This window comes from Xiphophorus maculatus, chromosome 14, assembly GCF_002775205.1.
Source record: "Xiphophorus maculatus strain JP 163 A chromosome 14, X_maculatus-5.0-male, whole genome shotgun sequence".
Classification (NCBI taxonomy): domain Eukaryota; kingdom Metazoa; phylum Chordata; class Actinopteri; order Cyprinodontiformes; family Poeciliidae; genus Xiphophorus; species Xiphophorus maculatus.
Window position 1 is genome coordinate 15,407,362 of NC_036456.1, and position 16,034 is coordinate 15,423,395.

The window sequence follows — 16,034 nt, forward strand, 5'->3', positions numbered from 1 at the left end:
GACTATTTTGACAGGGCTTAAAAAGCATTTATCTTCTCTGTCCCTCTTACTGTTTCCTTTTCTATTGTTTCCTTCTGAACTTGCTAAAGTAAAGTGTCCCCACAGCATGATGGTGTCACCACTGTTGAAATGTTTGAAAGTTGTTTCCAGGCTCATCGTTTCTCTTCAGAGAAATAAGATTAGCCTCTGCCTTAAAAATCTTCACAATTTCATCCTGACTTGTCTGTTCTATTCTCCAACAAACCTCCAAAGACCTTCACAGAACAGCTGGATTTATACTCAGGAGGAATTGCACACAGTACTCTAAAGTCAATTGGCGGCACTGATTTTATTTAGGGGTGCCAAAGTAACAGAGGCTGAGTATTGCTGTGTGGTACATTATTCTGAAAACTTTGAAAACTTGCATTTTCCTTCTGCTTCGCAATTAAAAACTATTTAGTTTTCCTCTGTCACATACAATCCCAATAAAATACACTGAGGTTTGGGGTTGTAACATTAAAACATAAATATTTTTATGTTAAGACGTACAAGGCACTCCAAATACACACTGTAAGGTATAATCTTCTTCTTTTGGACTCAAGACTACTTTAATAATACCTGATTAATTGCAGCAAGTTTGTTCTTGTACAAGTTTAGGAAATTCTCCAGTGGAGTCATTGGGAAGGATAAGAGGGGTTAACCTAATACTCTGTCTTCCAAAAGGATTTGAGCATGTTTGCTTTGGGGGGGTGTTTGAAATGAATATGACGTCTTCAGGTATGTGGGTCAGTAAGTGATACATACATACATACATGCACAGTTACTGGATGCGTTAAGTAATTGTGTAAGGCTTAGTCTGACTTCTGACCAGTACTTCTTGTCAGTCTTGAACACAGTTATAACAATCAGTGTAACACAAGTAAAAGCCCATTTTGTCTGCAGTTTGAGGTGGCGAAGTCTTCCAGTTCTGGCTCACTCTTAATTGCTCATGAGAGTATGACTGCATTTTTAGCTATCAGTCACAACGGACAGATTCCAAGAAAAGTGGAAGTATTGGATATCTCAGTGAAGCACTAGCATTGGGTGTTGGCCTATATTTTTTGTGCCTTCAAGATATATCTAAGATCACCTTGACATTTGTTGCGCTTAACTCCCCCCTTTTTCCTTCCCTTGACTGCTTGGGCAACGGCCATAAACAAGTCAATCTCCATCCGTCTCAACACGTTGGATTAGATTTATCCTCTTAAGATAGATTGTTATCCCAAGGAGCATGAGTCTCGCTTGATGGGGGAAATTAATTTTACGATGACTGGTTTACTTGATCAGGGTTGGGGAGGGGAGGTAATGGGCTATAAATACAGCAACTATGAGGTGTTGGGAGCTGAAAGCAACAATTCCTGTTTTTTTGATTCAGATAAGTTGCCCCTCTTTTTATTACATACGGCATTGTCTTTGGGTCACAGAGTTGAGAGTAATGACTTGACTGACAGTCATTTGTAACGTGCCAGGAACTTGTCAAGGGTGAGAAGGCGTGCACCCCAGGCCTTTGGAAGATTGACAGTGAAACATATTGTATTTTTCTCTTCTGTCAGTTTGAAATAAAAAGTGGCGTTGTCCGTTTTGATCCAGAATTACAAAAGGACTGCATTGTTACGTCTGCAGTTCAACTTGTGGAGAAAGAAAGAAGGGAAAACTCTACACAGTAGCAGTCCTCACTCAGACCCATACGGCAGTTGTTGGTTTGAGAAAGCGACCTCCAGTCTATTGAGCAACAAAATCCAGTCTGAGCCTGTGATAACCTTTACTGTAGATTCAGCTGACTAGCATTACAGAGTACCTCTTTAAGCAGACTAAACGTGAAGCACTTTGCTTAAAGCTATGAAGATTATTCACAGGAGCCAAGCTTTCTTTTAATCTCATAAAGTGCTTTTGATTACAGTTTCTTTGAGTTTTCTGATGGTCTTTCAAAGTTTTTCTCTGACTGCTTTTCATACCAGATATCTACCCATTTTCAAACTTTATTCATGAACCTGTGATGTATAAGTTATTCACACATGGTAGTTCTGTTTCAACACATACTACTAAGCGTAGTAGTAAAACAATTTTCTGTTCTGAATCTTCTGACCTTTGCTCCAATGGAAAAAAACAGAAATGAGTATTTTAGCAATAGAAAGGTGATTTCCAAAGATCCTTTAGCTGAAAACCACAGGAAGAAATGACCAGTTATGCAAATGTTGGAGGGTTTTTCTTTTCTTTTGGAAGGAAACTTATGCTTTAACATTTTAATAGGACACAAGACATAGAAACGAATCAAAATTTACACTTCATTCTGATTTTGGTAATACTGCCTCACCTCATTACTCAAAATTACATTTAAATAATCTGTCAGCCAATTACCTTCATTGTTTCTTTCTCTCTTTTGAAAAATAATAACGTGAGCTGGGAAAAAAAGAGAAATTAACATAGTTTCAAAGAAGTGTGAAAATATTGCACTAATTAGCTCTATGAAGTCAGTATAACCTCCAAAGACTGGATGTGTGGGCAGGTACACAGTGCATCAAAAGATTTGCCTACATTATTCATCCAAAGCAAATGCATATTGATAACCTTTGGCATCAGTTGCTACATTTGAATCATATTTACATAGTGATTGTCAGTCAGGGATACACTTTGCATGACCTCCATGTGTGTTTAAATGTAAACATGCAGAACAACGAATGGAAAAACACTCCTCCCTTACATTATACCAGCCTAGTATCAGTGTCCTACAGCTTATTAAACACTCCATCCTTCTGTCCCTTCCTCCCTTCATCCATCCACCCATCCATCCATTTATCCATATGTCCATTTATCCAGGAGAGAAACCAAGATACTCTTCCATTCAAATGCATCTTTAGCTCATTCCTGCACATACCAGAGAGTTTCCTGGCCAGAAAGAAACTCTCCCTCTTCCTACTGTCCCTCAAGTTAATTTTTGGGTCTCCTGATAAGACTCTATCCTCTTATCGTCTTTTGGTGATACGAATGCCTATTGCATTTAGTTCTGAAGTTAGCCACGGCAGGCAGGAACCTTAAACTCTTTACCAACGCTAGCATAAAATAAAATCAAGGCCAGCTCTGTGGAAGGCTGTTGTGAACTTACTCTCTCCCACTTCTGTTTTTCTCTCCTACAGATAAAGGGCAATAGTTCACAAAACAGTAATTCCATTAAGTATCTTCATTGTCCATTGTCTCAAAACCAAACATTTCTCCTGAACTTGTGGAGACTATCAAGTTCTACCCTCAGGAAATGGAGCTTGTGTAATTTGCAGTCATAAATCCCTATCAGAGTTATCCAGTCAGATACCTGACATAACTTACTCTGTGTAAGAAAAAGATCTGCTGTCTTCAGAAGTCTCTCAAAGTTCCTCTTTCTGTGAGATTCTAGATCTTTGTGTCTTCGGGGCTGGGTTGTTCATCAAGGGGTTTGAGCTGCTGCCATAAAAACACAATTGGTCATAGGAATCTGTCTCCCAGGGCCATTGTTGTTATTTTTCCCCACTAACACATCAGAGAGACCATGCTTTTCCCTGTGTTATCAAGAGCTCCATCATCCCAAGTGTTGCTCAACATTATGTCTGTTTAGTGTTCATGACATGTATAAATCCCATCTTCAGGACATTGCATAAAATGTTTACCCATTACAAACCGAAATATGAGTTTACGGCTGAACAGGCTGACCTTGGAGTACACAACGCAGAATGGGTTCCCAAAATCTAAAAGCAATGCTATTGATGGAAAAAGTAAAACGGTAGATGAAATGCCTCCTGAACAGACAAGCACGCACATTTACGCTCAGCCTGACAACATAATCAATACCCTGTCCCTGCAGGGGTTTTCAATGTGCCTGTCGCTTTTACTGATGGGTTTATGGTGACCTTAATGTAGGAGATGGCGTTTTTAATGGAGTGACACCCATCTGACCACTGGAAGTCTGTTTACCAGCTTCCTCTGCATGAGGGATTTCTGGAAAAAAAAACTGTGAACATCTAGCTGATAGATAAATGCATTGCATGTGCTTTCTTCCTGTGTTTATCATTGTTGCCTGACATTGTAAAGGTTTGATGCTTTAATGTGTAAAATCTGAATAGTCAGTCTCTATTTGCATATGTCTCTGAATTATCACAGTCTAAAGATCCTCAGAGGATACTGGTGAATCCTGAATGAACTAGCAAACTACCCAGGCTGTCAACTAAAGTAAAAACAGACAAACATAAATACAATAAATACAGGAGGAGGCATCCTAGGACCAGCTTCCTTATCAGGAAGGTCTTCAATTCCTTCTCTCACCATAGAAGTTTTGTATTGCTACCTTAGAGTCAGAAATGCCTTCAAGGGCATCATCTGCACTCTAAAAGATTTCATTCTTCTTATAGTCTGTCTGGAAGCTTTGACAAACTTCTAGTGTTTCTGCTTGGAACATTGTTTCATTATCTATCCTTACTCTGAACTTGTCCACAGACCTGACATGTCTGCTGTGCTCCTTGCTCGTCATGATTTGTTCACGAATGTTCCAATAACAAAAACATCTGAGGCCTTCACAGAACAACTGGATTCATACTAAGATTAAAACACAGAAAGAGCCTCTGGGGATTGACCTTGTAGCCAGTCATTTAGGTCACCACTTGCTGGAGGGTAGCTGGTACAAACCCTCAAAATAAATGTTTTTTTTTTTGTTTTTTTTATGTAGGTAATGTGTGTATATATATATATATATATATATATATATATATATATATATATATATATATATATATATATATATATATACGTCTGGTTTAAAAACCATATATATATGTTTTTTTGTAACCATTTTTAGTGATAACTGGCATCTCTTCTACAAACTATGCCTTTTAAAAAAAGAAATGCACAGTGAAGGTAAATTTTCATCAGATACTCAAATTATTCACATTACTTACACATGGAACTCATGCTGTCCTCTTTGTCTGGAACACTTTTGTCTATTTGTCCACACATAGAGACCATGAGAGTATATTTTGCCATGCTAGGGAATTGGACAAAGATTTAAACATGTCTAAACATCAAATACAACAAAAAAATATTGTGTATGGTTTTGACACAAATCCTAATACAGTATTTATTTGCATGTTATACTGCGATATATGAAACAACGAAAATGGCAGTCCATCATTAAATTATTGCTGAAAGCTGTCCTATGTGGTTAACCCTAAAGTCAGTCATCAGGGTGTTGTCCAATATGTTTAGGGTGGTGTGTGCAGTCTTAAGAAATTGAGGGGACACCAAACCAATATATTGCAAGGGACACCCAAATGTCTCCAACATTTCATTTTCTGTTCATTTTTTGACTGAAACTATAATAACCGGCCTATATTTACAAATGAAAACTGCACCAAAACTACATAAAACATGAATGAAAATTATTATAAAAACAAGTACAGAATTTGAGAATGTTATTTATTTATTTATTTATTTTTTGTTACCCCAAACACTCTTTCGGGTAATGAGAGCTGAAAACAATTGCATGCCGCACTGTTCATATTTGTCATAGTTGAAGTTTGTGGTTGCCGCGCGATAGAAACGTAAAGCAGTTGAAGGGGTGTGAATACTTTTCAAGACCCCTTCGGTCTGACAATTAGGAGGTCAGACCTGCATAAACACGGAGACACGGAAAGCGCGCGCGCACTCCCACTTGGCCGCCTCCTCATTTCCGTCCAAATCTAATCATGTACAAGTGCGCATTCCTGCATAGGAATCCTCGGGGTGCTTGGTGTTGGTGGTGTGGTGTCTCGCGCGGACCGGGACCTCGCGGACTTACGTCACCCCCAGCCCGTCAAACAGTCAAACACACACGCGCACGTTACAGGCGGACCGAGCGTGGTTCGTGTTCGGAACAGAGAGAGAGAGAGAGAGAGAGAGAGTGAAGGAGGGAGAGAGGCTGAAGGAGGCAGGCAGTCGCACCGCGGCTCTCCAAACACAACCACAGTCTCGCCACGTCCAACACAATGAAGACCCGATGAGCGACACCCTCCAGCAGAGGGAATAAACCAGACGTGATTTCCAGCGCTTTGGTCGCGGACGACTCCAGTGGGAAAAGAGACGGAAAAACGTGGAAAAACAGCAAGAAGAAAAACCTGACAGCGGATTCTTTCTCTCTCTTTTTATTTTTTTTTAAACCCCCACCTTTAATTATTCTCTATGTGTGTGTTTTTTTGTTTGTTTGTTTGTTTGTTTTTACCCGACTCGCGTTGCTGGATGTAAAACAAAAAGAAGAAAAGAACTCTCTAAAGAAAAGCCAAGAAAAACATTCATAAAAAGAGCGGAGAACAAGTTTGAAAGTGACCGCAAAATGGTGCTAAGGTAAGGGGACTGTGTGAGTGCTGCAGTGATTTCAGGTGTGTTGACAGTGCTTTAATCTGTCCATCAGGCTTGCACATGCTGTTTTAGTGATCTTTTCTGTGTCCAGTTTATTAGAAACCACTTATTTCCTCTTTTAACCACTGTTTCTATATAAATGCGCCCGTTTTTCTATTCACGAGTCATTTTTTATCCCATTTCATATTGGCACGCAACTATTCATCTTTGCATAATGTCATCAAAAATATCTGAAATAGACAAGGGGACGTGTTATTTTTAAAGCTGTCATGCACATACAGTTCATACACCGCATCCTTTTAAAGTTGCACAAGACTCCTCTCTGCATGCGGCTGGATTGTGAAGAATTTTTCAAAGCGCATTCCTGCAACTCTCCAGAGATCCCCACGTCCAAAATAGAGGAGAGGGGAAAAAAAGAGATGGCTTATTATAGAATGCGTTTTATTTTTGTTTTGGCTGAGGAGGGAAGGGGAGGGGGCATGTTTTAAGTTAAAGTTGACGCAGAGTCGGTCAGTCACGCAAATGAAGTGCTGTCCTGTCAATCAGGTGATAGTGGATGTTTTTGTTCGCCTTTTTTCTTATCATTTCCAGTAGAAGCGCAGAGCACCTGTGCTCAGTGCGCCTGTTGAGCCACTAGGGGACTCATTCTTCCCAGACAGAGGAGGATGCAGTAGGAGCTTTTACAAGCCCTTAAACTGGATGTTTAAGGCACTAATATGAGGAAAAATCAACACAAGACGAGATACAAAACCATTTTTTTAGCCTACGTTCTAAAAGTAATAACTAAGCAAAAGGTCTTAAGCAAAATGCTCAAATATTTCTGTCAAATATGCATGAATGGATCTTTTATTTGTTGAACACAAAGAAAATATAAGTACTTAAAGGGGCCTGGGGAAAGTTTTAGCTTTTTAATGTCTTTCTTTATCACTACTCTTTAAAATTTACTTTATCTTATCTCAGCATATTTTTGATTTGATTTCATTAATGTTATAACATTTTAATTTTTGTCAGTGTGTTTGTGTGCTCCACACACTGATGTATAATTAAAAACAAATTATCCAAGCTCACAAATGTTCCAATTTATTTTATCTGTTTCTCCTACAGTGGTAAAAAAAAACAACCCTTTTTAGTGTTTATTATTATTATTATTATTATTATTATTATTATTATTATTATTATTATTATCCCCCAACTCCTTTTTTATACAATTGTCTTAGAGAATTATATTCAGAATTTTTTGTTTACACACAGTGGTGCCTAAAAGCATTTTTTAAAATTCTTCTCTACAACATGTTTCAGTTTAGGTTAGTTCATCATTTTTCTAAAACTATTAGTTTCTTATTCAAGTATGTTTCTTTCAGCCTCTGTGGATCAGATACAGTGGTGCATAGGTCTTTTTGTACAAAAACAATAAAAGAAAGATGAGGAAAACAATCACCAGTCCCACCCACTTCTTCCGCTCTTCTCTCCATCCAGTGAGACCCACCTGATGGCACACAACTAAATGGTTGGAAGTGCTTTAGGGCCTTGTTGTCTTATTGTTTTAATTATGAGAGACAATATTAAAGGTTTCCAAATTTTCATTAAACTGCTTAGGGTTGTCTCTGGCTACGTTCTTAAGACACTTCCTGGCAAAGGGAACAGATTTGTTCTATCGTCATGAGCAATAAGAATTATGTTTAGGGTTAATTACACATCAGGTTCTGGCTTAATTTGGGTTTCGACGTTCTTGAACAAAACGCCAAAGATAGGGTTAACGCTACATAATGCTTATGCTGTTCGTTTGACAGAAGACATTCAAAGGAGATCTAAATAAAACTAACATTTTTCATTCAATGGGAACAGCTTAACACATTATCTGTCCACATTTCTCCTACACGTACACACAGGAAATAAAACCCTGACTTTAGGTTATTGCTGCTTTTTAAAAAAAAATCTTATATGTTGAATTATGTTGTGAAATTCAACATAATTTAGTTTTTGATTAACTGCTTTTATGAATTGCTATTAGAGGTGGTTTGATTTCAGTAGTACTGTCACATTATTTTAAATATAATTGTTGGAGAGCCAGTGCATGGTTTATCTTATGGAGTGATCAGAAGATAGTGATTAAGGCTGGAGTGTGGAAAAGTGATGGCTGTTTGTTTTAAACATGCAAATCGGTGCGTATTTGTGTTTGTTCAGGTGCTTCCAGGTTGGAAGCCAGTAAGCACTCCAGTGCCCTCCCTCTGCAGTCAACGTCTTTCGACAAACGCTTTGCACTCTCCTGACCCAAAACAATTAGCAACGGCTGCCCAAATTTTGACACAAGGCAAATTAACGCTGCGCCGCAGTTGTTCGATTTCTTATTTTGCTGGTGCAAAAGGAGGAGAGTGCACTGAGGCGGTGCTCAGCCCGAGTCGCTGAAGGAAGGAAGTGGTCCAGTCATCAAAAAGAAGCAGTGGTGCTGACATGTTTATGCAGTCGACCCTTCTTTGCCTTTTGTTGTTTTCCAAAGTGAAACAATATCCTTAGGTAGAGACCTTCAGTTGAACTCAAACAAATAAAACACAATGAAGAGAGAAATTAATAATTAATGATTATGAGAATGTTTTAACCTCAGTTTATCAGGTTTTTTTGGAGAAGAGTCATGTTAGAAGATCCAAGCCTTTAAACCAAAAACAAAACATATGTGTTTGAAAGGAAATGTCCTACCTGTACGTTTTTATGCTTGTACCTCATTGTGATTCCATTAACACCCTCCTCATCCCCCAGTCCGCTTTTTCATACAGCACCTAGAAGAGAAAACAATTTTTGAGAGTGATAAACTATTACAATTTAAATATAAGCGAGAGATTTTAGTTTGTAAACATATTGGATGTACTGGTTAAATTCTAGAAAAAAAGAAAGTTCTTATAACAAAGCAGAGCCAAATTATTTTTGAGAATATGTTCAATAACTAGTAGGTAGTTTAGAAATAGCCCTAAAATGCTAAAGTCAAACTTGGTATTAATCTGGAGTCTTTAACCCTGTTGTAGTCGTTGCTTTTGAATGGCACACATTAGCTGAGGTTGACTGGGAGACTGTTTACAGGCCTTCTTGTTAGAACAGATTATAAAACAATGTTTCCAACTTTAAGTAGTTGAGTAACAGTTCTAATTCTAACTTTGCTAACAAACAAAGCCTCTAAGCTCTGTGGCAGTTGTTGCTAATGACACATTTTATTGGCAAGAATCCCAGGTTTAACTAGCTTAGTCTAGTTGAGCCCAATTTACTAGTAAGTTTAGGTCACACTATCAAGCCATGCTTCTTAACCCTGGGGCAATGATCATTTGTGTTAGTCCTGAACATCAAATCAGGGAAAAGGTTTACATGTTGCCTAATAAAAGTACATTTTAAAAGTTTGGAACCAATTTCAGTTAGTCCAAAAGCCCAATACGCTGCCGTGGTGGAATAGAGTCATAGTTTTTTTTTTTCCACTAATGTTTTATGCTTTAAGACAAAACTAGCAAACATAATTAGATAATATGTAAATAATTTAGTTGTGTAGGTTTTTGTGTTTGAAATCTGTTGATGTCATAGTTGCATATTGTTGTTTTTACTTAGCAATAACCTAATTATATTTTCATTAAATACATGTAGACAACTTGTTACATTTTATTGGTTAACTTCTGAAAGCGTGTTTTTACATATTATTTTTACACTTGTGTGCCTCTCAGGAGCAAAGCCGACCTCTCTTTACAACCAAGCGTGCCTGCACCTCACAGCCCCATTGTCTCAGCAGCACAGCCAAGTGGCTCTGACTCACTGGTTTACTTTCAAGTGTAGAGGACAGAGAAATAGAAAATATGAAAAGGAAAAAAAGGCCAGAGAAATTACTTCTTTTTTTTTTTTTTTTTTTTTGTCCTTTAGAGTGTGTTTGTGAGCACTGCTTTAGGAATTTCAAGGCCAGGTCCCCCCATTACAAGTGTTGGAATGAGAAATCAACACTTACATTACATAAATGGATACGCAAACACTGAGGCCACAATTATCAGGCGCCGTTGCGTTGGAAGTGGAGGGGATGGAGTGCCAATAGGTCTGTTAGCAATCAACCCCCACCCCCACCCACCCACCCACCCGCACCTCCTACCCCTTTCACTGCCTGGCCTCTATAATCCAGTGGGTGTATCCTATTTTATTTTGCACCAGCAGTAGCCCTCAACAGCTTTCTACTGAATGGCAGTCCAACTCGCTCTTTGGCAGGGTGGGTGGTTGACTGGATGTAGGAGATGAATATGACTGCTAGCTGCTGTATTGAGGGATAACAAGGCGTGTGTACTAATGAATGAGCTTATGTAGTCAAGTTTCCTCTGGTTAATAAGATGATGTTTTTGCCTTGACTTTGCGGTTTGGGCTGGCGGGGCTCCCACCAACTACAAAACCCACCTCACCGGGACCAAACCTGATGCAATGTGACAAATGAAAAAGCAGTTTGATTTCGCACAACACCGAGCTGCGCCGCGGCATAATGAAGTGATCATGACTTTACCCTTGGTTCACTTTGGCACCGGGTCCTGCTGTGTTTTCCCCCATCCTCTGTTCAATCGCTTCACTCATTTATTTACTTGGCAAGCATTTCCTCCCGTAACCTCTAGTACTGCATAACTAGCGTCAAGGGTGGGTTGCTTGATAAAAACCACCGCTACGGGGCATTGGTTTTACACATAGAGGGAACAGTGAGCAGCTCTTTTTTATTATTGATATTCAAGTTGCCACTGGGCTGGAATAATAAAAAGCCTATTTTCACGCCCAGGCAAAAATAACCTCTACTGTCCATCACCCTGTCGGGGCAAAAAAGCTGAGGCGTAAATATTATGGGCAGTGAAAGAAACAGAAGGTTGCGGCTGAACTCGATCTTGGCCTTGTTTCTTATGTGAAACTTTTGTCTTCATTGTTGATGTTTGAATAATATCATTTTAAGAAAACATCTCGAGCTATACATTCAGGTGGTCCTGCAGTCTGAAAGCATGTAGAAGAGAATGGAACTTGTTTTGTTTTTCCAGACCTAGACAAATACGGAAAAATGGAGAATTAAGTACTTGTAAATTCAGACTTAATTCAATGTTCCCACTGTTTATCTAATTCAGCCATCTGACCATTCATTTTTCCATCCAACAATAATCATTGTATTCATATATATATATATATATATATATATATATATATATATATAAATCCAATAACCTCTCCAGCCTTCAGTGTTCGTCCGTCCATCCGTCCATCCGTCCATCCGTCCATCCATCCAGTTCACCTGTCTACTTTGGTTCCATATTTAAAACCAGATCGTTGTATACATGTATAACATGTATAAACTTTTTTATGGCTTAGAAAAGTTGAGAAGCCCTAAAACTCTGGTAAAGATATTTTTTTCCTTAAAAGTTTGTAAAAATGCTCTAAATTTTCACTGCATAACATGCATCAACATCTGTGAAATCTTCCATCCATACATGTTACATTATGAAGCCCAAGTGTCAGTCCTTAGGGTCTGTCTCCAGGTCTTGTGTAGCCAAGGAAGCAAGCAGAGAGGACCACTTTTTTTTGTCCCAGCTGTCCCATTGGTCACTGATTAGGTTTCAGACCATATGATGGAGTCTAAATTCCTGTAGCCAGTTGTGAAGACATAAGCAAGAGAGCAAGTATGCTGGTATGGATTTGGATCAGGGTCAGTGGCACTGGGCTCTAATTCTTTTATTGACTCCTCTCATTTTTTGGATTGTCCCACAATAGCAACTCTCAGGGCACTGAAAAAGTTTGGTCTTGGGTAAATAAGAAGGATTTTAATTATGCAATTATAATTGTGGATAAAACAATGCAAGAACGAAGGTGATAGTCCGATCTAATCCCAAAATGGTATTTCATTTTATGTCCTCTTCATTGTCTCATCTTCCATCATCTTAATTTTTTTTTAAAAAAAGGCTGAGGGTAGAATTGGGTGAGGTTCATCTGAATAACCAGCTAAATGAGGAACTAAAAGCAGGGGAAAGAAATGAAAGTGGCGGGTAGCTCTGTGCATTCATGTCACACAGCTTTATCAAATTATTCCACAATGGCAGCCACACAAGTGATGGAATTTCAATTAAAGTATGACAGTTTTCAGAATTTGTTTCTGCTCGCCAGAGACTACGTGAGAGCTACGTTTCATGGACTGGAAAAGGGACGGGTGGGGGCTTTTGCTAGTTGAAATGGACGGTGAGGAGAGTCTACTATGTTTTTTTTATTTTCAAACCATCTACCCCATTCTCCATCGACGGTGAATGACTTACTAAAACACTTTTGTGCAGAGGCACTTTGCAATTAGAGCCTAAGAGGTAGGAGAAAGGGGGAAAAAAAGAAGGGTGTTATGAAGGTCTTCAAAGCAAGAAGTCAAAAATGGAGGCTTTGGTTGATAGCCTCGTTCCAAGAACAATTACACTTCCTGCTGTGCCAAATACAAGGCTGCAAGAGATAAGTCCAAAGACAGGCCTGGCCAGACTGGTGGCTACAAATAAACAGAGAGTTTCATACACACACACACATCAAACTATTACACTATTTTACAACCGTGTATGTATGTGTGACAGGGCTAGCTAGCTAGATAGATTGATTTTAATATTGAAATTATTTGTATTTTATTCCAACTGTTTAGCTTTATTGGGCCAATCTGGGCTTCCACTTGTTTATCAATTTGCTTTTAATACAAAGTTAAAACTTTCAGACAAAGAAACATCTAGCAAAACAAATAGAATTTCAAAACAAACATGGATCTGGAGGTTTCAAAACATGTTTTCCACGGTGAAAACAGAAATCTGCTCCATGAAAACGTATTCAGGAGCAACCATGTACGATTTCTATATTTCTGCTAATTTATCACAATATCAACAAGAGAGGCAGCAGGGTAGCTTGCTCTGGTTTTTATTTCTTCATTATTTCACAGCCCACTGAGCTGTCAACTGATTAACAGTGTCCTGCGTTAAACTCATGCCATAGAACAGAATTGTGGGATTCTGAAATTTGCAGCTTTGAAGTGCATCTCAGACAGACAGAACCCCAACACTGGGCCTTATGTGTCTGTGAAGCTAATATTTAAACATTTAGCGTTACCTTGCGTCGTCTGCGAATTTTCTGCTTCACTGCTACAAATACATGAATTTGACCTTTTCAAATATCAGTGTGGTAGTGTTAGCTTGTAGCTTTAAAATAGGTAGCATGTGGCATCCTTCTGCATTCCTGTCCGTCTGCCTAATGGGGAAAGTACCACTAGACAACTCTGTATGTAGACTTGAGAGGGTGGCTCATGTTTTTTCCTGGATGTTCTCACCATCTTGGCAGAGCTCAAAACTTGCAGCAGCTCTTTGTTTTGATTATATGACACTAATGAGCAAGTTTTACCTTCCAGCAGGACAAATAGCCTAAACATAACAGTCAGTGCTACAATGACATAGCTTAAATCAATGCATATGATGTGGCATAAGTCACTCAGTCGTCTTAAGAATTTTATGTTGTAGATGTGTAAAGCTGGCAGACAAATAATCCAGAATACCTGTAGCTCAAGTTCAACATGTGAATACGTTTGTGACCAGTTGCATAGCGTTTTTTGTCATTGGCATGCACAGAACCTAGAACGAAATGAGGATTATTTTAAACAAAGCTCAAGATTTGCATTTGGTGTCCATTTTTAAAAATTTTCCCCAAACTCGTATTGGAATTGACAAAGGGGAAAGAATTCTATTATAAAGTGCAGTGACATTGCCTCGTAGCAATTTCACGACTGAGGAATGCATTTAATAGGGGACGAATTTTTCATAATTTGGAAGTGTTTTCCTGAAGTCGCGCCAGAATTGAAGCAAGCTGTCCCTTCAAATGTTCAAAGGGACATGTTTAAATTTAGACGTAAAGTTGGGACTACAGCATATGTGGACCGATTTAGCATCAATCTGGTGTAAATATATTCTCCTCTTTATTCCTCCTATGTTCTCCCACCCCTTTGTATAAATCAAAATTAAATTTCCAGATTGCTGCAAGGTTAGGAGTCAATGTTTAAATTCTGCCTAACCCCGGCATTCTCTCTCCACTCAATCAGCAATTATAGCGAGTCGCTTTGAAGAAGCCAGGCGGAACTAAAATGACTTTTCATGTCCGGTATAATGACTGCCATTTGGAAGAAGACATGGGGAGAGAGGGCGAGAAAGACTGAGCTTCAGTGGGAGGGGGCGAAAAAAAAAAGGAAGTGTGGAGGGAGGGAGCAGTTAGAAAGGGGAGAAGTGGGAACAATCGGGGATGAAAATGGCTTAGGTCACCTTTGGTTGTGCCCATGCAGCCCAAACCAAGCCATCTTTTACTGCTCACGTATGAATTTGCCATGTTTGAACTCCTTTCTTTGTTGTCGGTGCCTCGTAGTGCAACTTTCTCACTCAACTCCCTCCCCCCTTATTTGCTGTTTGGTACGATTCATTTGCCTCCGGAAGCTCAGCTGCGCAATTGTGGATTACAGGATGAACGGCACAAAGAGAGTCGCCGTATATTCTCTTTAAGGGTGCCAAAGGCCAGAGATGAGCGCCTTCACCTGGACTGGCATCCGGCTATCTTTTACGCTTCCCACGCTAATGAGGCCAGACAGTTGGGGCTGAAGTTATAGTGCCGACTGGATGCTGTGCTGGTAATCTATTATTTAGAGTCTCATGGGGGAGCCTGGTCTCAAGAATTTCATGCATGCGTTTTGCAAAGCAAATGTTTGCCCAGGGGGAACATAGCTCTGTGTGGGAAAGTAATGAGTGAGTATTAGACATTAATGTGAGCTGCAGCTTTTTTTGTCCCGTCTCTTCCGCCAACCTGCCAAAACCTGCAAAGAAACATTTCATTTTACACAAGAATAGAAACATTTGCTGATTTGGGCACACTAGCAATGCTGACACCTCAAGTCTTTTTGTTATTTTTATTTTTTCCATTTTCATTACAATGTCGAGATATTTTAAGGATGATGATTGAAGATTGTGTTTGGGTCTTCAGTCAGAGAAGACCGGGTACATCTGGCACATCCCTTTTCATGTATATTTTAGGAACTATTTCAGAGGGGTTTCTTAGAGTTGCATCACCCTGTTACAGTTAACACTATGCAGATGGGACTTGTTTATATTTAGGCAGGCCAAAAGAATATGCCATACATGACCCCTTCACACCTCCACTATGTATTTATAGCTTCAATATCTTTAGATGTGTATATTCCAACACAACCATTCATGTAGAATGGTTATTTACAAATAAATGACCTAATGCTGATCATTAAATACAGAGTTGGGATTCTGGCAACATTTACAGTCCCAAGGAGCAATTAACTATATTTGGCCGTGGAGATTCGTAAATCTGCTGGGAGGGAAGATGGCAGCGGTTAAACATAGAGTGTCGGTTTTAGCCAGAGTTGTTGAGCAGACTTAAGTTACGCTAATATGAAGTTCATGCAGAATGGCGGATATAGAACCAAGTTACAGACCACATAAAAATGCTTTACATACAAATCCGCATGAAGTCACAAAGTTATTCATGTCTCCATATATACCAAGGATCGACGTCATGATAAATTCAATGTGAAGATTTACGACGGTAGTAAATGATTTATGAAGGAGGCTGAAGCTGTTTGAAGGTCAAGTGCGTAGGTTGTGCTGCTA

The 16,034-nt window shown here is 39.1% G+C and overlaps 1 protein-coding gene across 32 annotated transcripts in view; it reads left to right on the forward strand.

The window, feature by feature from the left end:
* The window catches only part of ptprd (protein tyrosine phosphatase, receptor type D), a 463,922-nt gene that overhangs the window by 281,764 nt on the left and 166,124 nt on the right, over positions 1-16,034 (forward strand). The window contains exon 1 of one of the 32 annotated variants that reach the window (XM_023346233.1): positions 6,248-6,357. The exons of the other annotated variants lie outside the window; for them this stretch is intronic. The gene's annotated coding sequence lies outside the window, so the exon portion shown is untranslated. Of the gene's footprint in view, positions 1-6,247; positions 6,358-16,034 lie in introns of those variants that run through there. 32 annotated transcript variants of the gene reach the window in all.